At 47.2% G+C, this 23,056-nt stretch overlaps 2 long non-coding RNA genes across 10 annotated transcripts in view; one reads left to right on the top strand and one right to left on the bottom strand.

Moving 5' to 3' along the window:
• The window catches only part of LOC140600194 (uncharacterized), a 126,169-nt gene that overhangs the window by 51,766 nt on the left and 51,347 nt on the right, over nt 1-23,056 (bottom strand). The gene's annotated exons all lie outside the window — the stretch shown is intronic.
• Nucleotides 995-17,516, top strand: LOC140600198 (uncharacterized). 2 transcript variants are annotated; one of them, XR_012003409.1, is made up of 3 exons: nt 995-1,173; nt 15,905-15,976; nt 16,121-17,516. It is a non-coding gene; the product is annotated as an uncharacterized lncRNA (long non-coding RNA). The 2 variants fall into 2 exon arrangements; XR_012003410.1 differs by having other exon boundaries at nt 16,084-17,516.

The raw sequence follows: 23,056 nt of genomic DNA, 5'->3' as shown, positions 1-23,056 counted from the left end.
CCCTCATCCTCAACCAGGGCCTTTGCACAAGCCAATCCAGCTGAAGGAGCCAATCATCAAGCATATATTCCACCCCTCCCTCACCAACAAACACACTCCCCCCAGCTCTGAGCTTAGTTCATTTCATCTGGGCCACCTTCCTTGCCTTGACTTCCCTAACAGTTCAAGGGTACATCCTCTCTGATGTATCCTCACAGCACCATGTACTTCCTTCTCCTTTGTTTACATTTATTTCTGTAATGATCTGGTGAGTGTCTTTTTCCATCTATGCTGTCTCCCTCCATGACAACAAGGATGGTGACTGTGGATGTTCTCTACCCTCTTTCCCACTCAGCACAATTCTTGCCAGAGAGACTCTCAATGGATGTTGGATGCATAGACAGATGAACAACCAAAGAAATGGAGGGATAGATGAGGCTGTAGGATCTAACCAGCGGGAAGGAAGGGGAGTGATTACAACAGATGCCACCAGGGTGGGGTAGGCTAGCTCTGTACTTAGAGAAGTAGGTGGCAGTCTGTAGTGCAATTTCAGGATCACTAGGAAGATGCTCCCCGACCTGTACTCCAATGCTTGATATCCTTTTTACAAAAGGAGACAAAGCCTTTTGTACCCTACGGTGTACAGAGCTCAGGCATGAATCCCACATTCCTGGAGAAGTGAGAGGTGCTCAGTGGCTTACTTATATTCGTGCTAAGAGGTAAATGACTAATAGAGTCTTTCCTAAGAGCAAATTGTGATGGGAGGTGGTGGGAGGAGGAGGGGAGAGGAAATTAGGGAGCCGGGTTGGGACCCAAAATGGGGAGAGGACACAGAAAAAGGAGTCTTAGGGCCTGACACCAACCTTGACCCACAGAGTCATTTTGCCTTTGCTACACGCAGCCTGGTCCTACTGGGTATTAACAGCCTTTTTGGTAAATCGGGTTCTGCAAATATTTGATGCCTGGAAAACTTTCAACAAAGATGGCGTTCGGAAGCCTGGCTCGGAGGCCCCAGGATGACAACCTAATTACGTTCCTTTTAATAGCTCCTTCCCAAGTGCTCAGTCAGGGACATCTGCTCTGCCGCGGTTGCACCTTCAGGGAGGAATATTTTTAACACCGTGATGCCACAAAAGGAAACTTCTGAAGGCTGGATGAAAATGGCCTCTGTGTTTGGAGTGCCTCAGGGCCCAGGTAGGTAGGGCCTAATGCTCTCCCCCTACCCCACTTCCACCACCCCCCCAAAACAAGGCCAGGCTCCTTTTCGCAAGCAGAGGAGGTGTTGGATTACTAGGAAGTGGTTGTTGTTGTTGTGTGTGTGTGTGTTTTAAATATTCCTTTTTCAGCTTTCACAGAGGTACATTTGATGTGCCAGGCCGCCTCACCCAGCTTCCATATAAGTGGGGTGTCAAAAATAACAACCAAGAACACAGCAGATCCTCTGACGCCAGCCTTCTCTGCATGGTGCTGGGCCCTGTCACTGCTTCTACCAGTTAACTGTTCTAACTCCACACCCCAGCTGAGGAACCCCCAACACAGATGCTGGTTATGTCAGAGGAAGGAAAGGGGGAGAAAAATAAGAAAGAGCAGGATTTCTGTGGTTTGTTTATCAGGAGACTAGCTTGCTGGGAAGGCCAAAGGCTGGCAGGCTAAAGATGACATGGCTCAAGGGTCCCTGGGATCAATGAGAAAAGTGCAAGGAGTCCAAGAGATGATCAAATCTGAATTCTCTCCTCCTTTTCTACAGACAAATTACCTGAGGTCCAGAAAGATAAACAGACTTGCTCAAGGAGATAGCTTTTTTTTTTTTCAATTTTTATTTATTTATGATAGTCACAGCGAGAGAGAGAGAGAGAGAGAGAGGCAGAGACATAGTAGGCAGAGGGAGAAGCAGGCTCCATGCACCGGGAGCCCGATGTGGGATTCGATCCCAGGTCTCCAGGATCACGCCCTGGGCCAAAGGCAGGCGCCAAACCGCTGCGCCACCCAGGGATCCCAAGGAGTTAGCTTTGATGCCTGGGTTGGCTCTCCTGTGTTTAGCCCAGAGTTTATTTTGGTGAGAGCTGCTCTATTAGTTCATCAAATCACATTGGCAGACTCTTGATTAAAGTGTGGCCTCTTTGTCTAGGAAGCTAGTTCTCTTTGACAGAGGGACTACATGGATCAAAGAGGAGAAAGGGGTTGTCCTTCTGCCAGCCAGATCACCTGATCTGCCCTGGCCCAGACACTCATAGGCGTACCAGGAAGGAGCTACTGGGCATCTGAGGGGTGTACTATGGTGTGTTTGCACTAATATGTTCATCCCACAAATTGTTTGTTTTAATGGGGACTGTTTTTCATTAGAAGTGCAAGCGCATCATAAAAGTGTTTATGGAGATTTTGTGTTTATACTTCCTTCAAGCCCCTTCTAAGCTTCTAGGGAAGACAGAGAAGCAGTATTTCCACATAAGCAGCAAGGAAAGGCAAGTGGTAAAAGGTGCTGCTCTCCTACTTCCTTAGCAAGAGATCTTCAGCTCAGGGCAATTCTTTCACTGTACACTGAAGTTTCGTTGCCTCTTCCCTTCAGCTCTCACTTGACCATCATGGGCTTCTCTGGTTCCCTCATCTTTCAATTTCAGCCTGGTATGCTAACCAGCTGCCTATTCTTTGGGTCTTCCTTTATTCAAATTCTGGAGAAGGAATCTGATGGACTCAACTTACCTGTGGCTCCAAATGGTCTCCCTTTGGGGTGCCATTGTCTGGATGCACTGGTCTTGCGTCAAGTGGAGCTTCAGGGCTAATCCTTGTGCCCTTGGCATAAGGAGGAGCCTTGCTGCTTGCCTGAGGGAGCTCTGGGGCCTGGTGGACAGCCCACTGCTTGGCCTGGCCCGTATTTACCAGGCTGGAGATGTGGTGTTGGAAAGACTGGGGGATCTCTATGATGTGGCAAAGGCAAGACAAGACCTTGGTGATGGGGCCGAGCAGTGGCTCTTAAAACCAGAGAAACAATTAAGTGCTCAACAGTCATCATGATGGAAAAAAATCTAGGGGGTATGTAAGGGGTGTGGGGGAAGAGCCAGTGCACAGTATGCAATAAGGTTGGTAAGTATGGTAAACTTGCCTTATTCAAGGCCTTGACAAATAAACACTGCTGCTCCTCCTCCTCCTCTTCCTACTAGCTAACACTTATTCCACACCAGACTCTGTTCTAAGTGCCTTCCAGCCATTAACTCATCTAATTCTTATAATGCCCTCTGAGTAAGTACCTTTCCCATATTACCTATGAAGAAACTAAGACTTAGAACAACTATGTGAAGCCAAGGTTATACAGCTAATAAGTAGAAGAGCTGGGATTCCAACCCAGGAAGCATGTGTTCTTAATGACTTGGCTATGCTGCCTCCCTGATAAAAGCAGGTAGCCACCTCTTCTATGCTGTTTGAAGGGTACCATTTGGTCCTATCTACCCCAGGATGTCTCCCTTGATTCTATCATGCTTGCCATCTCCTTTTGGGCTCAGAAATTCTTACTTTCAGTTACTAATATAGTGGAAGATATGATAACCTCGGGAGAGCCCTTTGTTCTCTCCCATTTGACCTTTGGTCCTGAGCGGATGCACAATGAGCATGGTGGTTTCACTATGAGGAGTTAGTGAGTTATCAAAGCCTGGTGGTGAAAGGAAGTGGCAAAAGTGGAAGAGATCACTTAGAGAAAGAAGCTTATACATGGTGTATTGCCTTTTGAGAAGCCTCAGGGAAGAAACCCTCTACCCTAATACCTATCATTCTACCATTATAGGCCTAGAGCAGCACTGACCCACACAACTTACTATGATGATGAAAATGTTCTATATTTGTGCTGTCCAGCTTGGTGGCCCCTAGCCACAATGTGGCTATTGAGCACTTGAAATTTGGCTAGTGTATCTGAAGAACTAAATTTTTAATTTTAAGTAATTTAGATCTAAATTTAAATGCTACATGTGGCTGGTGGCTATCATAATGGACAGGGTAGTTTTTGATGCCTCCTTGAGAATATATATATATATATATCCTCCTGGGAGGCTCAGACCTTAAGCATTTCTCTGCCAAACCTTAGTTCAGGGAGTACAGGCTAGGGATAAGGGTGCCAGGCAGATGCATTTCATTTGGCCAACATGAGGCTCTGGAATCTTTAATTCAAATGTCTTCAGCCAGACAGACATCTCCAGCCTCCATTCCCCCTGGTTTTACTCCAGGGCCCAAGTCACATACTTTGCCACTTCTGAAGGAGCTTAGTTGTGACCTCAACCTTGGTAAAAGCCTTCAGTGATTCTCAACTTGATTTCATTTGCTGCTTACAGCAGCCCCGAATAGAAGTAGAGTTGAGGTTGTTATGTCCATTTTAGGGGTAAGAGAACGAAGGTTTCCAGAAAGGGCTATTCTCCAAAGCCAGCTCCACCTTTCCTGTCTCATTTGAATAGACAGACACTGGAAGTCCCGGTTTATGGCTTACATCTGGGGTTGACGTGGCCCTTGCTGAGGAACCTTGCCCCGCCCTGGCTGCTGGCACTCGCAGTCCTCAGAATGCTTCTTCCCCAGCACTCCATTCTTGTTTTCATTCAAACATCATCTTGATTCATTTTTAATGCAACCCAGCTGCTGTCCTAAGCCTTACTTAATACACTGCTTCTACTCACCCCTGTGCCTGCCTGCCTGTCTGGACTTCCAGCCTCCTGTAGTTCTTCCAGAGCTAAGCATACTTGGGATCTATCAGCAGATTCATCTGGGTAAACTGGGAGGGAAAGAATTCAACCCTCCAACTACCACCAGCCCAAGTCTGCACCCTAGGCCTTCTCTCTACATGGAACCTGATCCTAGCCCCATCCCAGTTTTCCATCAGCAGGACACTGCTTATCTACAGGATTCTGGAATTTAACACCTGCTTGACCTATGCCCTGTTCCTGAATGACCGCCTCTGCTCCTCTCAGCCACCTATCAGGGCCCCCACTCAAGTTTCCTGTCTCCCTGAGTAACCCACACTGAATTCTATCTGCCCCTCTGGCTTTCCCACCACTTACTTTCCCTTTCTGGTACTTCATGTTTACACTACTGTATGACAGTGGCCAAGGAAAGAGCCCTGCCTGCAATTAGGAGGTGCAGGTTGTGGCCTTCGGCAAGTATTTTGACCTCTTGGGATCTCAATTTCCAAAACTGGGATTTTTCAGGGATTGGACCAGATTAAAACAGATTTTTTTAAAAAAAGATTTTATTTATTTATTCATGAATGACATAGAGAGGCAGAGACACAGGCAGAGACACAGGCTGAGACACAGGCAGAGGGAGAAGGAGGCTCTCCGCGGGATCACAACCGAAGCCAAAGGCAGAAGCTCAACCACTGACCCACCCAGGTGCTCCTAAAACAGATTTTTTTGAACTGTTTTTCTTAGGAGGATTCCTCAGAGACTGCTTTGCTAGATGGGAGCAGGGAAGGGAGGGGAGTCAAGTGGATAGGAACTTCAGGATTTCTTCTATCCTCTTCAACCAGAGAACACACTTTGAAATGATTAATGGACAAATTCTAAAATGCTGCAGACAGAGAGAGAGACAGAGACAGAGAGGGACAGAGAGATTGAAAACTCCAGATTATTCATAATTAGATGATCCAAAAGCCTTTTACAGCTCTAACAAGGGGTTGAGGCAAAGTCTTCTCCCCAGTGAGTTATAGGCCCCTTGGGGGCAGTCTGTGGGTAGACCACACAACAGGAGTCTGATCAATGCCTGTGAAATGAAGGAAGCAACACCAGATCCTCTCTTGTCCTCTTCTGTGGTGTGCCACCTGTATCTCATCAGTCAGACTGAAAGGCCTTATTCCTACACTTTCTTTTTTAAAAAGACTTTATTCATTCATGAGAGACACACACAGAGAGAGGCAGAGACACAGGCAGAGGGAGAAATAGGTAGAGGGAGAAGCAGGCTCCATGCAGGGAGCCTGACGCAGGACTTGTCCCGGGTCTCCAGGATCACGCCCTGGGCTGAAGGCGGTGCCAAACCGCTGAGCCACCCGGGCTGCCCTATTCCTACACTTTTTTTTTTTTTTTTCATTCCTACACTTCTTGAGCCTTCTTCAGAGAGCTCTAGCATAGGGCCTGCAGTCTGGCCTCAAACCTTTTTCCTAATTGAAAAATGGGGACATGGGGTGAGGGAAGGACCAAAGCTCTGGGTGTGAGCCCCTCCTCCTTCACTGTCTCCATGGTTTATGACTGGGGACCTCAGTCCCTCTGAGCCTCAAGTTTCTTAGCAAGGTAATACTGCCTATGATTTGTTTATTATTTTGAAGTCAGACCTTATATCTAGACCCCTCCCTCCCTCTTGCCCTGAGGTGTTGTACTGTCCCCTGTGTGGGAGGGTGGAAGGATATATTAATTGCTTCTTCGGAGTCCACTGGCCCAAGGTGGAAACCACAACTGAAAGGTTCAGAGTTGAGTTGTGAGAAGCAATAGCTTGCTAATAAAACCCACACAGTAAGATGAGTCTTATAAAAACTACCACAGAGAGATAGAGGCTAGAAGAGCTGCTGGAGGGCGGGGGGAGGGAAAAGAAGGAGTTGGTTCCCAGAGAGAAGCCATGACCCTTCTCGGTCACCAGCCTTTAGCCCTTAGCACATGGAACTGAGCCATGGGACCTGCCTGGCCTCAGAGCTGTCTTCCTGTCTCCCAGAACCTGTGTCTATAGATAACGACTGGCGGAGACCAGGCATACAGCATGTACTGGGCACAAAATAATGAAGTCAGTGAGGTTTGTCCTCAATATTACTCCTCTGCTTTCTGTGCTCTTTCCCATTTTTCCATCTTCAGAAGCCTGAGCCTCTGGGACAAGAAATAAAGAGTGTGTTGGAGTAGCACTCTCCCCTGGAGATGTTAGGGACCCAATGTGAGACCTCTCTCAGAGGGAGATGCATTTCCAGGGGATCTTGGAGAGAGAAATTCCCAAGCCAGAGGCCACGTAGGACCCATAGATGCTTGTGGGTTTGGTCAACATCATGATAACCTCAAGAGTTTTATTTAAAAAAAAAAAGGGGGGGATCCCTGGGTGGCGCAGCAGTTTAGCGCCTGCCTTTGGCCCGGGACGTGATCCTGGAGACCCGGGATCGAATCCCACGTCGGGCTCCTGGTGCATGGAGCCTGCTTCTCCCTCTGGCTATGTCTCTGCCTCTCTCTCTCTCTCTGTGTGACTATCATAAATAAAAAATAAAAAAAAAAACATAAAAATTTACATAAAAATTTAGATTTCTGGCTTCTTCTAGAAAATGGGAAGAACTGAAAGTACCGGCTGCACATTCCTACCGGGTAAGAACTGGCTGAGCTGAGCAGTTGTTGCCCTCTTTAAAGGAAACCTTTGCTCCCTGGCTTGCTGCAGTTCTTACCAGTCCCTTTCTCTCCCTATCTGGCCTCCTTCTCCCATTTATGCCACTGTCTGGCTCCTGTAACATCTGAGCTCGTGACCTTTGACTTCATCCCAAGAAATTACACAGTAATAGCAGAAGCATAGAGACCCATAAAGGCAATATTTCTGGGCAAAAGAACATCTCCTTGTTCATAACACCATTCCACTTGGGAACTGCCTCTCCAGGAAGAGGTGAATCCTGCTACACAGCCTTGTGCGGAGCATTAGGCTACCAAAGGATTTGGGAAAAAAGTTCCTATAGATCTGCCAGCGCCCTGCCCCCATGGTCTGCCCCCTCCAGCATCAATAGCTGCCTGTTTCATCCTCATCCCCAGCGAGTGTAGGCCCAGACTGCTCATTCTCCATGACCAAGGATAGAAGCAGCTTTGTGCCTGAGCCCAGCCTGAACCTGTGGCCCATCCCATCATCACAGACCTTTGGTTTGTGCCTTCTGACCACCGGTCTGGGGTCACCCTTCGCCAGAATGTCTGCCTTGTCTTCTTACCAGCCCTGAAGTGCTCTGGGAACTGAGTTCTGTCCTGTCTTCCCAGGCAAGGTCTTCACGTCTGAGTCCCTAGAACACCAGCCACCAGGGTCCTTGAGCTGCAGGACTTCCTTCCTTCTTCCACCTGTGCCTATCCCCGAAGCTGACCTGCCTGGACCCCTTAGGAAGGTGGCTATGCTAACCACTATACCACCAACGCTGCAGCTGCCCTGACCCCTCAGGACAGGCCTCATCCTATTGCCTGCCCAACCCTGTGCACAATTTGCCAACACAGGCAAAGGTTTCCAGGGAGTGGGGTTCAGGTGGGATTTCCACTCCCACTGGCCCCCTCAGGCAGGCAGCTTTGTGCACAACTGCACATTGATTCTGAATGGGTTCCCTGGCTCCTGAGTCCTGCCATTGCTGTTTGACTTCATCCTCTTACTGGTCCAGCTTCATTTCTGATACATATCCTTCAGTTTCTCAGCACTTCCTCTCCCTCCCTGTCTGACACCTAGTCTTCCAGAAAGAAGTGATATATATATATAATGTCAATATAATGACAATGTACATATTGAGATTCTGAGAATGGCAATATGTTCTTATATTGGATTCTCACAACCACCGTGCTATCCCCATTTACTGGATGAGGAAACTGAAGCATAGAGAGATTGAGGAGTTTCCCCAAGGCCCAGCAATAATAGGTGACAAAACCAGGAGTCAAACCTTGGTCTGTCTGTTACCACAGCTTAAGCTTCTAAACCATTCAACTTGGCTCCCCAAATCAAAGAAAGCTAGAAGGGAGGCTCAGAGAAGCCAATAATTTGTCTAAGATTACACAGTTCAGTGGTGGAGCTTGAACTCACACCCACGTAGATCTTTTGTCTCCCAAGTCCAGAGTCTTCCACCTGTTGCTGGTATTCTTAGGCTGCCTCTTTCAGTGCTCAGTTTGCCTCTCAGCTCCTGGCAAACGATGGTGGGAGGTGTTCAGTAAACAACTGCAAATTGAAGGACTTGCCTCATTTCATTTGATATGCCTTATTGGAGTTGTTCTCTCATAGATTCCAAATTGCTTTGATATCAGCCAGGATGGCTTTGTCCACAGACCAGTTTGATCTTAGCTCTAACCCTATCCCCTCAAAACCAGAGGGCCTGGATTTCCACCAAGGAATATAATTTTCCTAGAAAGGGGATAGAAGGTTTTAACAGTTGGATGTAAGGTCCTGACATCTCAGAATAAATGAGGTTTTCACAAAGTTTTCTAAGAGAACCTGGGGCGTATGAGAAACTAAAGTTCTGACTGAGGGTAGGTTGGGAGAGGACTCGGGCGAATTTGGTACAGCAGCATATGAAGACAAATTCTACTTAAAGTGATTTTCCAGAGATCAAAGCCTCTTGATCCTGTTTCCTTGAACCCTGTATCTCGGTCTGACTTTGTCTTTGGGCCCCATGGAGCCCTGGTCCAGGCTCCTTTTCCTAGCTGGGAAGGTTAGCTCAGATACCCCTGGTGAGAACCTGGGCAGGCAGATCCCTAAGAGAGGGCCAGCAGAAATGCCACCTTCACAAAGCAAGGCTTCGCACCTGTCCCCTTCTAGTAGTCCTAGGCCTGGCCATCGCCCCTGGAAATAGTTTTGCCAAGCAGCTGGGCTTGTTAGCAGCTCTAATGGACAGTAAACTTTGTGCAAGGCTGTAAGAGCTTTGGATTCCCAGGCTGCCTGGTGAAAATAGGTTTCTTAGAGGCTTGTGCCAAACTTAGCTCTTGATAACCCAGTCTGGATTAAGGACTTGCCAGAGCCTTCACTCAATTCAATTTAAATGAGCAAGGATTTACTCAGCCTGTCTGAGTGCCAGCACTGATTCTGGACACCGGTGTAGGAGACCCCACTAACCCTTCTCCTATCCCAACCCCCTTTTATAAAAAAGTCTGATAGTAGCTGAATTTTCTTTGAGCCAGTGTTTTGAAGTAAGACAGACTTGGGTTCAAATTCCTCTGCCACCCACTAATTGCTTGCCACTTGCCATCATTGAACTTCAGTTCTCCACCTGTAAAGCATCAACCTCATAGGGCTGTACATAAGAATTAAATGAGACTATGCATGAGCAGGACACCTGGGTGACTGAGTCGGTTAAGCATCTGCCTTCAGCTCAGGTCATTATCTGGGGTTCTGGGAGCCAGCCCCGCATCAGGCTCTCTGCTCAGCGGGAAGCCTGCTTCTCCCTCTCCCTCTGCCGCTCCCCCTGCTTGTGCTCTCTCACTTGCTGTCTCTCTCTCTCTCAAATAAATAAATAAAAATATTTTAAAAAAATTGTGCATGAGCTTAGAACGAGGGCCCATTATCCAGAAGGACATGATCAGTCAATGGTAGCAATCAAACCAATAAGCAAATAAAAGCATAAAGTCTTGCTGCTCTTATCAAACCTTCCTTCGCTCAGACACCTCCCATAATTCACTACTACCCATAGGACAAAGTCCTACCTTCTTTTCCTGGCACTCAAGGCCTTCCACATAGGGTCACATTTCAAGTGCTTAATAACTAATTGTATGTGGCCTGTGGCTGCCATACCGGACAGCACAGAACAGAACATCTGATGGTTGTAGAATGTCTACTGGGAAGCTCTGCTGTAGGTGATATTATAGCTGGGGGTGGGGGAAGCAAGTGCAGAGGGGCAAGGGGCAGCAGGTGACTGTTCATCCTGGATGTTTCCATCCTGGTATCTCTTTATTTTACAGGGAACCTGAGCCTGTGGCCTCTCAGGTGTCGGTTCTGATTCCTGATGAAAGGATCTGAGGTGGGGGCCCTGGTGTCCTGGCCCTGGTCAGGTTTTCCAGTTGCTTTGAGGTCTCAACCTCAGCTCGGTTGGGCTGAGAGCATCGGCCTCATGGGCTGGGGAGCCATCTAGTCCCTCCTGGGCTCTCTGTTTTCTACCTGCCCAGCCTATACCTTCTTTCCTTTCTCCTGGCTGGAGCTGCTCCTGCTCTCACCCTCCTGCAGTACCTTGATTTTCTCATCCCTCAGGGCTCTTTGGCTTCCCTAGGCCCTTCTCACCACCTGGGCCACAGGGTGACCTTCTGCTGTACTATATTTTGCTCTAGTTGTTTCAGAGGCAGTCTGGTCCCTCTGGCTACAATGCCAGTCCCAGGGAGCGAGCTGTTATCTTCTATTGATTTCCCATAGCACCAGATTAAGAATGAACGAATGAATGAATGAATAAATGAATGGGTCTGATAGGCAGTGAACCCTTCCTGTTTCTACCTGCCACCCTCTAACCCCACCAAGGACTCTGAGGCAAGGTAAGAACTGTGAGGGATGGTCTTCCATCCCAATTTAGGCCAGCCCCTCCAGGCAAGAGTCAGCCACAGTGACACTATCATTCTGTCTGTCTGTCTGCCCATGCTGGGAGAGCTTTGGAGACTGAATAATTTCTGTCTGGGAAGGGTAATGGGCATTCAGGAATTCTGGAGGTTGGGGTGGATATTGAGAGAGAACTGAAGAGAAAGAGAGGGAAGTGGGGGCACAGTAGAAACAAGGAGGTGGGGGGTGGGGAGGCACAGAAAAGAGGGTGGGAGAGAGGGAGAGTGGGGCACAAAGAGAAGGAGAGATCCTTGCCCTGCACATCTCCTGCCCCCTGACATGGCTGTGCTGATATCCCAGCACTAATTGCTTCAATTAATAATACTGCTCTATAAAATTTCAGCAGCTGAGAGCAAGTGCAAGGAAAGATGACATAATGCATTAATAATGCAGGCAGCCAATGGAGCTGGACTCCTGGGGAGCTCCATTAAGGAGCCACTGCTGTAGTCCTCCTCCTTGTACCAGCTAACACTCCAGGAGGAGCAGTGAGTGTCCTTGGGACTCGGCAGACTGCTGGAGCTTCTGGGCTTCAGAGCTGGGGCCACAGGGGCAGCGCCAATGGACAGGAGGCTGGGGCTGCTTTAGCCTTCCCATAAACTCTGGAAAGCACTCCTCCCCCATTCTTTGATCTGGACAATTGATGCTTTCTCAATCTTATGTAAGTGCTGCACACATTTTCAAGATTGCTGCCCTAAATCACCCACAACTGCCCCTTCTCAACCTGTTCAGTTTAGCAGCCCTTCTCCACCTCCACCAATGGCTGAAGTTCCTGGGGCAGCTCTCCTGATTGTTTGTTATCTCATTCTCATCTTTCTCTCTGCATCTAGATCTCTGTCTTTTTGTCTCTTTGTCCCTGGATTCCTAAGACCTCTTAGGGAAGTAATCCTCTGTTTCAGGACAAAGAACCTGTCATCCTAAACATGTTCAGCTGGTTTCTTTATAATCAGCATCACCCAAAGCCCTTTGAAAGTGTCTGCATGTGCACACAGTCTGTGCCCAGGCCAAGGGCTGAGTGTGGAGCCGGGAACAAATGAGCCAGCAGATGACCAGATCCGAAAACTGTAGCTCAATACATGGTTTTATACCTGTGCAAAGTTAGCTCTTTTCCCACTTGCCTGCAATAACCAGTCCTGGGCCATCCCAAACAAACCCTCTATGTCAGAGCTTCTCATTCTCTGGCTTCTCTAAGAAGCTGTTTCAGAGTGTTGCAGAATCCCTGGTAATTATATGCAATAATCTTTATACATATGTGCATTTCCCTGATAAAAATGTCTACAACATTCTCCTATTCTCTAATGGGTCCTGAATCCCATGAACCTCAAGAATCCCAAAGCATAGTTCTAAACTCCTTGGGGAATCAGGCCCTTAGATGGGCCTTTAGATAAGGGAGGTATTTATTTATTTTCTCATTTATTTATTTATTTATGAAGGTTTTATTTATTTATTTGACAGAGAGATAGAGAGAGAGCAGCAGGCAGAGGGAGAAGAAACAGGTTCCCTGTGGAGCAGGAAGCCCAATGCAGGGCTCTATCCCAGGACCCTGGAATCATGATCTGAGCTGAAGGCAGACGCTTAACTGACTGAGTCACCCAGGTGCCCCAATAACAGAGGTATTTAGATGGATGGATCTTTCATTCCATCTTGCATCTATGGCTCTAGATAAGGCCTCTGGAACATCTCACTTGGATTGCTATAGTCAAAGTTGATGTCAAAAGGGCCAAGGGTTAGAAGTAAAGAAGGCAAAAAGAGGCCCAATATTCATCTAAGACTCAAGTGAGAAGGAAAACTCATGCTTCAAGTCTTGGCATGGAAGCATAGCCTGGTGCCTCTCTTTCACAGTAGGGTTGAAGTTTGTGTTGGCAACTCAAAGTGTTCTCCAGAACAGGCTTCCTTTCCAAGGAAGAAAGGTAGGAGACAAACATGTGTTGGGCACTTTTTATGTGCAAGGTTCTGTCCCAAACAGTCTGGTGTGATCCTGATCACATTCCAGGAAAGCAGATCCTCCAGTCCCACTTCAGTGAGGAAGAAACTGAGATTCCAAGAGGTTAAGAAACTTGAGTAGTGGAGTCAAGATGTAAACCCAGGCCTTTTTGCCATTTAAGTCTAGCACCTTCTATTATATATAGCTCTTGGGGGGCATTTTCTGGGAACCAGCCTGGCTAATTTTCACCTCCATGTCCCCATTTCTCACTGCCTGTTCTCCAGGTGTGTAAATCCTACCTTCTTTTTTTAAAAAAATTATTTATATATCAGAGAGAGAAAAAGAGAGAGAGTGCATGCTTGGATGGTGGTAGAGGGGCAGAGAGTGAGGGAGAGAGAATCCCAAGCAGACTCCATGTCACTGAGTGTTAGCCTGAGGTGGGACTCGATCTCACAACCCTGAGAGAACAACCTGAGTCAAAACCAAGAGTTGGATGCCTAACCAACTGTGCCACCCAGGCATCCCAAGTCCTACCCTCTTAAAAGAGACTTCCACCATCAAGCTTTTTCTAGATCGTTTTGACACAGAGTGACCTCTTTGTATGGGATGAATGGTTTGAGTAGATGTTTACAAAGGGTGGGCTGCAGTGGACATGTTGATTTTTAGTCAACAACCATTTTCCCACTTATTCATGTCTAACATCCTGATTTCTATGGGATATTTACTCCTTTTTCACGCAGAGGATAGTGACCCATCTTAGCCTCAGGAGGGAGTTGCAGTTGGTTTAAGCCAGTCACAGAAATCCTACTCCCTCACCAGTGGTCAGCCTGGAAAGGGGCACGTGACCCAGTTCTGGATGGTGAGATGATGAGACAGATTGCTGGGAAGCTCCTAGGAAAGAGACATGGGACAAGAACAGTATCTCACTCTCTGGTGGGATATTTCCATGCCTTTAACATACAGTATTTGTACTGTTTGTCTGACACATATCACATCAATTGTCTTGTCATCTCTATTGTGTTGTTGTCTTGTGTTGTTATTTAATTTTTTCTGTGTCATATCTTGTCTGTGTAGACTATACCAGCTCTTCCAGCCCACATAGATGTTCTCTGAATTCTTATAGAGCTTTCACATAGCAGCCAAATCTGTCATCCATTCACTCCAGAAATATTTATCGAGCCCCTATTATGTGCCAGATTCTGGATAAGAGCTGAGGATACAGTAGGGAACAAGGCATGGTCTCCATCCCTAGCGATCTTATAGTCTGTTATGGACTGAATGTACCCCCCCCCCCAAAAAAAAATTCATATATTGAAATCCTAACCCCTAATGTGGTGGCATTTAAAGGTTGGGCCTTTGGGAGGTAATTACATCATGAGAGTGTAGCCCTCTCAAATGGAATTAGTGCCCTTATAAAAGGACCCTAGCCACCATGTGAGGACACAGTGAGAAGACTGCCACCTATGAACCAGTTAACAGGTCCTCAACAGACATTGAATCTGCTGGTACTTTGATCTTGAACCTTCTAGACTCTAGAACTATGAGAAATAAATATTTGTTGTTTTATTTTTTATTTTTTTTTTAATTTTTATTTATTTATGATAGAGAGAGAGAGAGAGAGAGAGGCAGAGACACAGGCAGAGGGAGAAGCAGGCTCCATGCACCGGGAGCCCGACGTGGGATTCGATCCCGGGTCTCCAGGATCGCGCCCTGGGCCAAAGGCAGGCGCCAAACCGCTGCGCCACCCAGGGATCCCATATTTGTTGTTTTAAACTACCTCATCTATGGTATTTTTGTTCTAGCAGCCTGGATGGGCTAAGACAGTTTTATTGGTCACCTTAGATGTTAATCAGATAACCTCAGGAATAAATCTAGAATGACAGTTGGGAAGATGACTGGAGTTACCCAGAGCTATGCTGTGGTACAGTATGGGCACTCGCACTAGCCTGGAGGTAGGTAAGACAACTCAGAGAAACTGAGGTCTGAAGGATCCAGGGACCAAATTGGGTAAAAAATAAATGGGGAAATACATTCCAGGCTATGAAAACAGTAAAACCTGTCCTCTCTTCTCCATCCTGACTCCCATTGACCTAATGCAGGCCCCCATCACTTTTCACATGGACTACTGTTATTGCTTCCTAACTGGGTTCCCAGCCTGCAGCTGTGTTCCTCTCAAGTACATCTTCCTCCCAGCCATGAGAGTTAGCTGTTAAGAACCCTTTAGTGGCCTCTACCAAGACAAGGCTGATTTTCTTAATTTCCTTCATAAGGCTCTGCATGATCTGACCTCTTTTAGCCTCTCTATCTTCATTTTCTGCCTTTCCCTACTTCTGAGAACTTCTTAGCTGTAGTTTTCAATCATACCAGACCACCAGAGTTTCCTATGCCATTCTCTGTGCCTATAGCATTCTTCCAACCTTCCTTTGGGTGCCTGCCCTCACTTATCAGGTGTTGTATCACCTGGATTGGGCTCAGTGGCTCTCCTCTGTATTTCCACAGCACCCTCTGCATATCAAAGTTGTCTACTAACATGTGTCCCCTCAACTAGAACTGAGGGTTCTCAGTCTAGGAACCATGTCTCAGCTATCTCCATACCTCTTAGAACTTAGCGAAGCCTGGCAAAGCATTTTCTCAGGAAACATTTACTAAACTCCACTTTAGCACTTACTGTCTTACCACACAATGTAGCACTGATCATATTATATTCCACTTGACTGTATTGTAATCCATCAATTGTTTCATTTGTACTAATTTTGACTCTATATCTAGATTTCAAGGTCCTGGAGGCCAGACCTTGTCTTATATTTCTCAGAAGTACTCACAGAACCTAACCTAACCCAGGTAATCACAAAATAAGCATTCAAAAAGTGCTAAATTAATGAAGGGATGAATGTATAATTGGACAGAGTTAAATAAATAGTTAAGTATTTTTCCTTCCACTTCTCCAGTTGGGAAATTACACATGAATCCTTGTCTTATTGCCAGCATCCTTGCAGGAAGGCCTCAGGAGGAAAGGCTTCCTAGACAAGTGAATGTCCATGGGGAATTCCCTGAGTCTCTACCTTCCCAGCAGTGCCCTGACACCTTTACTGCCAAAGCTGGCTTCGCTCATCCTGGCCGAAGGGACTAAGGAGGGAGATCTCGAAGTTTCCAAGCACACATGGCTCTGAGCTTTCCTGACCGGAGCCCTACCACTCCCTCCTCCCTGACTGCACCGCTTGGTGGCCAAGTAACTCTTACGGATTAAGGCCCAGAAGGTCAACCCTTCTCTTCTCCTGGCATGGTGACTTCCTCTGGCCAGGAGACCGGATGTGCTCCTGCTAATAATGGTCTGGAAGTGCTCTCCCTTGCTGGCCCAGACTCCCAGGAAGTCTTGAGAGAGGCAATCATCTGGAGAAGTTGGGAAACACTGAGCAGGCCTATGCGTGAGCTAGTCCAGATGACAGTCAACAAGTTGTGCTGAGGATTCTCTAAGTGGGCTGTTATAGCCCAGACCCCAGGACACAAGCTGAGAAAAGGAACAAAGGAAGCAAGCACTGAGTCCCCTGTGATGTGTCTCCTTAAAAATTGATCATCCAGGCCTATTTGCCAGGTGGGAGTGAGGCTTTGCTTGCTGCTGGATACAGAGTTTACTGAAGGGCCAGCTTTGTCCCCAGACTTACATCCAGTATTTGAATGTCAGCCAACTCTGAGAGTGACTTGGACTGTTCCTATCTCTGAGCTTTCAACTGTTACAGAGAACAGGATTGGCTATGTAACTTGTGGGGCCTAGTGCAAAATGAAACTGTGGGGTTCCTTGTTTGAAAGTATTGAGAATTTCAAGATGGTGATAAGAAAGCATTAAACCCAGCATATATAGTATCCATCTATGCACTAGGATGTGTGTGACTGTATGACTGCCCCTGTGAAGCCGGCCTTGCAAATGGGTTACTTGAGAAAAGTGTGAGTGGGCTTTAGCCAGGAGGATCTGTACCAGCAACTCCTCTCGTTAACCTACTAATCTCGGGTCTTGAAGGCAGGGACTTTATATTCCTTGGGTGTCCTCCCTGGGACCCAGAGGTGCTCACCACTGACTAGGTGAGAGTTGGCCATGGGGTAGAGACTGCCTTCCTGTGTGTAGTGTGGATCTAGAATGAGGGAGGCTTCAGGACCTGGAGCCTAGGTTGGAGGTTACAAGGCCGAGAAACCTCAAGGTGGCTGTTAGTCCCAGTGCCTTTCAATTTAAATTAAGGCAGTTTAACTTATATTCTAAAGGGGCTCCCTCACTACCAAGAAAGAGGGAGCTCATTACCCCCTTAGTAAGAGTCTACAAAATCTTTGGCAAATGAGCCATCAGAGGAGGTGGTTCAGAGCCAATATAGAAATTTTAAAAGTACTTGAACATCAGGGCTTTATTTAAATGTAAAAAATAGTCTAACTTGAATAGAAGGACTCAATCTTGCAAGAATGAAAAATTTTCCCTAAATAAATCTGTTAATTTAATGTGAGCCCAATCAAATATCAACAGGATAATCTTTTTTAAACTTGGCAAAAAAAGGGATACCTGGGTGGCTCAGGGGTTGAATGTCTGGTTTCAGCTCAAGGCGTGATCCTGGGGTCCTGGGATCGAGTCCTGCATCAAGCTGTCTGGGAGGAACCTGCTTCTCCCTCTGCCTAGGTCTCTGCTCCTCTCTCTGTGTCTCTCATGAATTAAAAAAAAAAAAAAATCTTATTAAATAAACTTGGCAAAAATTGTACTAAGATTTATTTGGAAAATAAACATGGGAGGAGAACCAGGAAAATTTTTTAAAAAATTAAAATAAGAGGACAGGACCTCAGACATTAAAATACATTTTTAAGAGCACATTAAGGGGCCCCTAGGCCCCTTTTCAGCTCAAGCAGTTCCAGTGCATGTTCCTCTCTGCTCCTGTAGCCCTGGCTGCCAAATCCTGGGCCAAGCCTTGAAGGCTGTTCCTCAGATCCCAGGCCACTCAGGGTGCTCTGCTTAGGGGCTGGTCAGGCACAACAGGAAGGTAGTGGAGTTGCCCACTGCCCATTGCCTCCGGTTGCATACACACAGGTGGCTTTAACTTCTTGAGGGGACTTGTTGCAAAACCCTCCTCCTGCAGATTAGACTCATAAAGAGTTCCCAGTGCCTGCCCTCACTTGTCACTCTTAAGAGTAGGTGAGTCATCGGGCCAAGAAAGGTCTTAAACAGGAAGGCAGCCTACTAGCTCCTCTCAGTTATCAGGGGTGGTATATGCACACAGAACTGTCCAGAACCCTAGTATGGCATTGCTTCTTTCTACTGGTTATTACCTGGGTCCTTGTGCTTTGTCTTCCTCGAGTGTTTCCACCAATATTCAAAGCATTAATTAAAGGATAAGGAAAAATTAAGATCAACACTTGGTTTAGAAGAAAGCTGAACTGACTGAAATTGGGTGTGATGTTTCTCTGGGTGTTGGGGGCTTGCCCTCCTTCATCACTCTCCCCAGCTCCCCTTCATTCCCAGGGATAACTGAGAGTGGAGGACTATTCCAGAAAGCAGGGGGATCCAGACATGTGGACATTTTTAATCCCTCCCAGAGCATTCTTGGTAGCCCTGGGCTCTGTTCCCACAGGGACACTTGCTTCTCTGTGAATTTGCTTTGGGGGCAGATGGTTTGGAGTGAGCGGAAAAAAAATCCCATGGCAGCAGTTTTTCCCCTTCCGGAAACCATTGTTTGTTTTTGCCAAACACTGGGCATTCAAAGCAAGTTACCTTTTGTCTAAGCAGGGAGCATGGATCTTATGGGGCCAGAACTGGATTTTTCTTTTCTTTTTTAAAAATATTTTATTTATTTGACAGAGAGACAGAGCTCAAGCACAAGCAGGGGGAGTGGGAGAGGGAGAAGCAGGTTCCCCACAGAGCAGGGAGTCCTGTGTGGGACTTGATCCCAGGACCCAGGGATCATGACCTGAGCCAAACGCAGACACTTAACGGACCGAGCCACCCAGGTGCTCCAGAGGTTGATTTCTAATCTTCCTCTGCATCTGACTCAGGATTAGTGGTCCTTTTCCTGATTAGAGTCATTGCAGAGGTCTGGGAGAGAAAAAGCAAATTTGTCAGGAGCCTGAATGGGGTCTAGTGTGTTGACATTCACTGGCTGAGACTTAGATCAGCTGTCACTGCAGACAGACCTGTTTCTTATTTTAATACTGCGGCATAAACTGAGAAGCTGCAAGTACAGCTTCCAGCAGGAGCTGGAGCTCAGGGCACATCGGGTTCTTAAAAGGTCCTTAGAACAGTCTTGCAGAGGCCAGCTTCCTGGGGGCAGGACAGGCTGAGGGCCTGGGGCCCAGCACCTCACCCCTCCTCCCATTCTGTCTGCTGCATTGCGCCACCGATTCAGTGAAGACATCATCCTCACCCCCTTCAGAGAGCTGCTTGCTGCTCTGCTCTGACAATTAGACTGGCTGCCGCAGAGAAGTGCTCATCCTCACCGACATATGGCTTTTTAAAGTGATAAATTGCATTAGCAAATTTCTTATTAGCTCTGCTGTCAGGAGGGAGCTCCTGCCATGTTAGGTTGCAGAGGCTGATGCATAACTTCCCGGCCATTAATTACCATGCCAAGGGCTAAAGAGACTCAGAGGCTAGTGGGTGGAGGCCCTCATTCCCTCTTCTCTCTCCTCCCTCCCATGGGAGGTCAGGGGAACTGGTCTTGGTGTTCAGCTATCTTAGGTCTGACTCAACAGTAGGCTCTGCTCTTTGGGCTCCTGATCTTGGTAGGTAGGGTACAGGATGCCCAGACACCATCTGGGTTGGTTTGGGCTGGGTTCTCCCTTAGGACCTCCAGGATCTGGCAGCTTGGAATCTGCACAGCATCTCTTTTAGAACTGTATACACAAGGCAGAGCCTGGACTGTGTCCCAGAAAGGTGTTCTGGGGCTCTCCCTCGGGGTTCAAGGCCACTGATTTCTCCTCCTACTTCCTCCCCTCACTCCAGACAGCTGAAGAGTCTCCTCCCTAAAGGTGACATCATGTCTCCTGCTCAGATCTTCTCTTGGTGACTATCCAAGGAACTGCATATTCAGGATGTTCAACCCCTGCTTTCTATGGGCCTAGGCTTCCACTTTACATGAGGAATTGCATAAAACACATTGATTGGGGAGCGAAATGAGAGAAGGAACATTTCAATTTTTTTTTGTTTTATCTATTGGCCCACTAGTAACCATTTGAGTGGAGTCTCTAAATCTTCTGAGAATCAGACAAAACATATTCTCATCCCCAGGAAAACACACATATTTACACTTGCGCATTCAGTTTCAGGGCCTTCCCAGACCCTCAGCAGCCCATTAATAACCCATATTTTATAAGTGCCCTTCCCAAGTCCCTCAGTGCTGCTGATCCCTGGGAAGGGACCATATCAGCAGTCTCCTGCAACAGGAAGTGAATTAGCCTTCTCCTAGAACAACAGCAGAGATGGCTCCCCAGGGCAACCCTGGGCACCCTTTGGTGAAGACCACTACATGCAATTGCTTCATTTCTTGGGTTATATTAGACAGGGTGAGTCTGAGAAATGGGCTCAGGACAGCAATGATTCTGGTCAGATCTGTATTAACTCTTTCTGAGAAACCAGTTCTGCGGCTGGGAGGCTCATATAGTAACATTTTTTTGTCCTGGTGTGCTCCTGCTAAGAAAAGAGATGGGGAAAAAAAAAAAAAAAAAAAGAAAAGAGATGGGGGGGGAGGAGGCAGAGACTGGCAGAAAAGGGGAAGATTCTGAAATGGGTGTGGGGGAGGGTGTGTGTGTGTGTGTATGTGTATATATAGAGAGAGGCAGAGGGAAGGGAGGGGAAGAGTGCAGAATTTCCCATTATTTAGCTTTAGGATGCTTTTGAGATGGATATTGGATGGATTTGCCTTCTTCACACACATGGCCTCAAATTCTGCATTGTCTTGAGCTCTGATTGGCAATAATGCTCTGCTCTGTGAAATTTTAAAAAACACACTACTTTCTTGTTACCTCTCAAAAGGCTGGGCTTGGGATGCCTGGATGTCTCAGCGGTTAAGCTCTGCTTTTGGCTGAGGGCCTGATCCTGGAGTTCAGGGATCCAGTCCCACATCCAGCTCCCTGCATGGAGCCTGCTTCTCCCTCTGCCTATGTCTTTGTCTCTCTCATGAATAAATAAATAAAATCTTAAAAAAAAAAAAAAAAAAAGGCTGGGCTTTAGGAAATGCCCAAAGGAGGGTAGAAAGGTGAAAAAGGTCCTCTAAGCGAGGAAGGTGGCTACCAAATCATTCTCCAGGGTCTTCAGTTGTTACCATGACTCCCTGAGGGAAGCAAGAAGGCAAAGGTGTTGTAATAAAACCGGACCCAGCCAGGGTTCCTCGGAGGGATGGAAGGCACAGATAAGCAGCCCAACAAGAATTGCTCCCTCCTCTGCACTTGGGATAGGAAGTCCAGATCCCAATATAGCCTCTGGCCTGTAGCTGGTCAAGGCCTATACTCACCTTCCCCTTCCCACTTCCTTTAGGTTGGTGCAGGCATGAGCTGGACTCTTACTCCTACCCTTCCTAGCATCTGCCTACTTTCTTAAGAATCCTTTTAGGATGGCACAGCTTGGGATCTGGCCCCACTGGTTTGACCTGCTCACAATCCTCTTTGGGTGTGCCCAGGCCCCAGCAGGTTGGCTCGTATCCAAGGAGCCACTCATTGGGCTCCAGCTCTATACCACAACTTATCCAGTTTGACCTGGTGGATCTTCATGATCCAGAAACCAGGGCATGACAAGCCATCCTACCAGCATCCCATTTGCTCCTCCCTGACTCTTAGGACGAACACCAATTTGGCCACTGAGGTGGGAAAACATATGCTGAAAGGGCCCAAGACTATGTGAACTGGGGAGACTACTCAGGGTGACTTGGTTCCTCTGAGGACTATTGGGCCTGGAATTAAATAGGTCTTCTGCATAACCAAAGGCCAAGAAAGGGTAATGAAGCAGAGGGGTCATTCCAGAGAAAGGACACTGTTGGCTGCTAAGAGGATGATATTCTGCAATGACTCATGGGTGAAGGGAAAGAAACCCATCCCTGAAAATTATCTCCAAACTGTGTGTCCTGTACGGCCGTGGCATTTTAGCCTTTCCAGCTCTGGAATACAAAGTGGGCTCTGCACTTTGGGCTCCTGATCCTGGAAGGGAGGGCACAGGATGCTTCATACCATGCCTCTCACTTAATCCCCACTGGAATCAGGTTAGGCTGAGTCCAAAGTTAGGGGTCTTTCCCTTGGTCTTGGCCAGGAGCAGCATCAGTGGCCCAAGAATGTTGGAAGCAAGGGATATGTTTTTCTAGGAAGTCAACTTACTTTCAGGAAAGGATTTGAAATGCAGGAAATTGAAAAAGCTCCTAACTCTGTGTCCTGAGACCCCTGCACCCCTACAACCCAGAGGTCCATGGAGAAGGGAGAAAACAACTAACTAAAGCAGCCTCTCCACTCCTCCCCATCTCTTTCTTTCCCATTTATGTGTTTGATTTTTGTCACAGCACCTATCACAATTTTGCATTTTTTGATGTATTTGTGTCCTAGATAGTGTCTCTTTCTACTACTCCCTCTTCCGTTACTCCATGAGAGTAGGCCTTTGTCCATGCCCACTTTCTCAGTGCCTAGGAGAGTGTGTGGCTCACAGTAAAGGTGTGCTATTTGTTAATAGGGTGGAATGGTTAGGATGTGGAGAGGAGGCCAGGACCCAAAAGGCCATCAAGGTAGGAGTAAAAGGGACATTTGCCACTATCCTTTTCATTACCCTTCAAAGGTAGGTGGCTAGGTAGGTAAAGTCCAAGTTTGTCATCCTGACAATCCATCTTCCTAGGCTCATTTCCTGCCAGCTTCCCACCTCCCACCCCAGTAAGCCTCCAATGCTTCAGCTTCTCTAAACTGCTAAGTGTCCTCGCATTCCAA

Source organism: Canis lupus, chromosome 11 (genome assembly GCF_048164855.1).
Source record: "Canis lupus baileyi chromosome 11, mCanLup2.hap1, whole genome shotgun sequence".
Lineage (NCBI taxonomy): Eukaryota > Metazoa > Chordata > Mammalia > Carnivora > Canidae > Canis > Canis lupus.
Note: the sequence above shows the minus strand (reverse complement) of the source record. Positions and strands in the feature narration are given on the sequence as shown.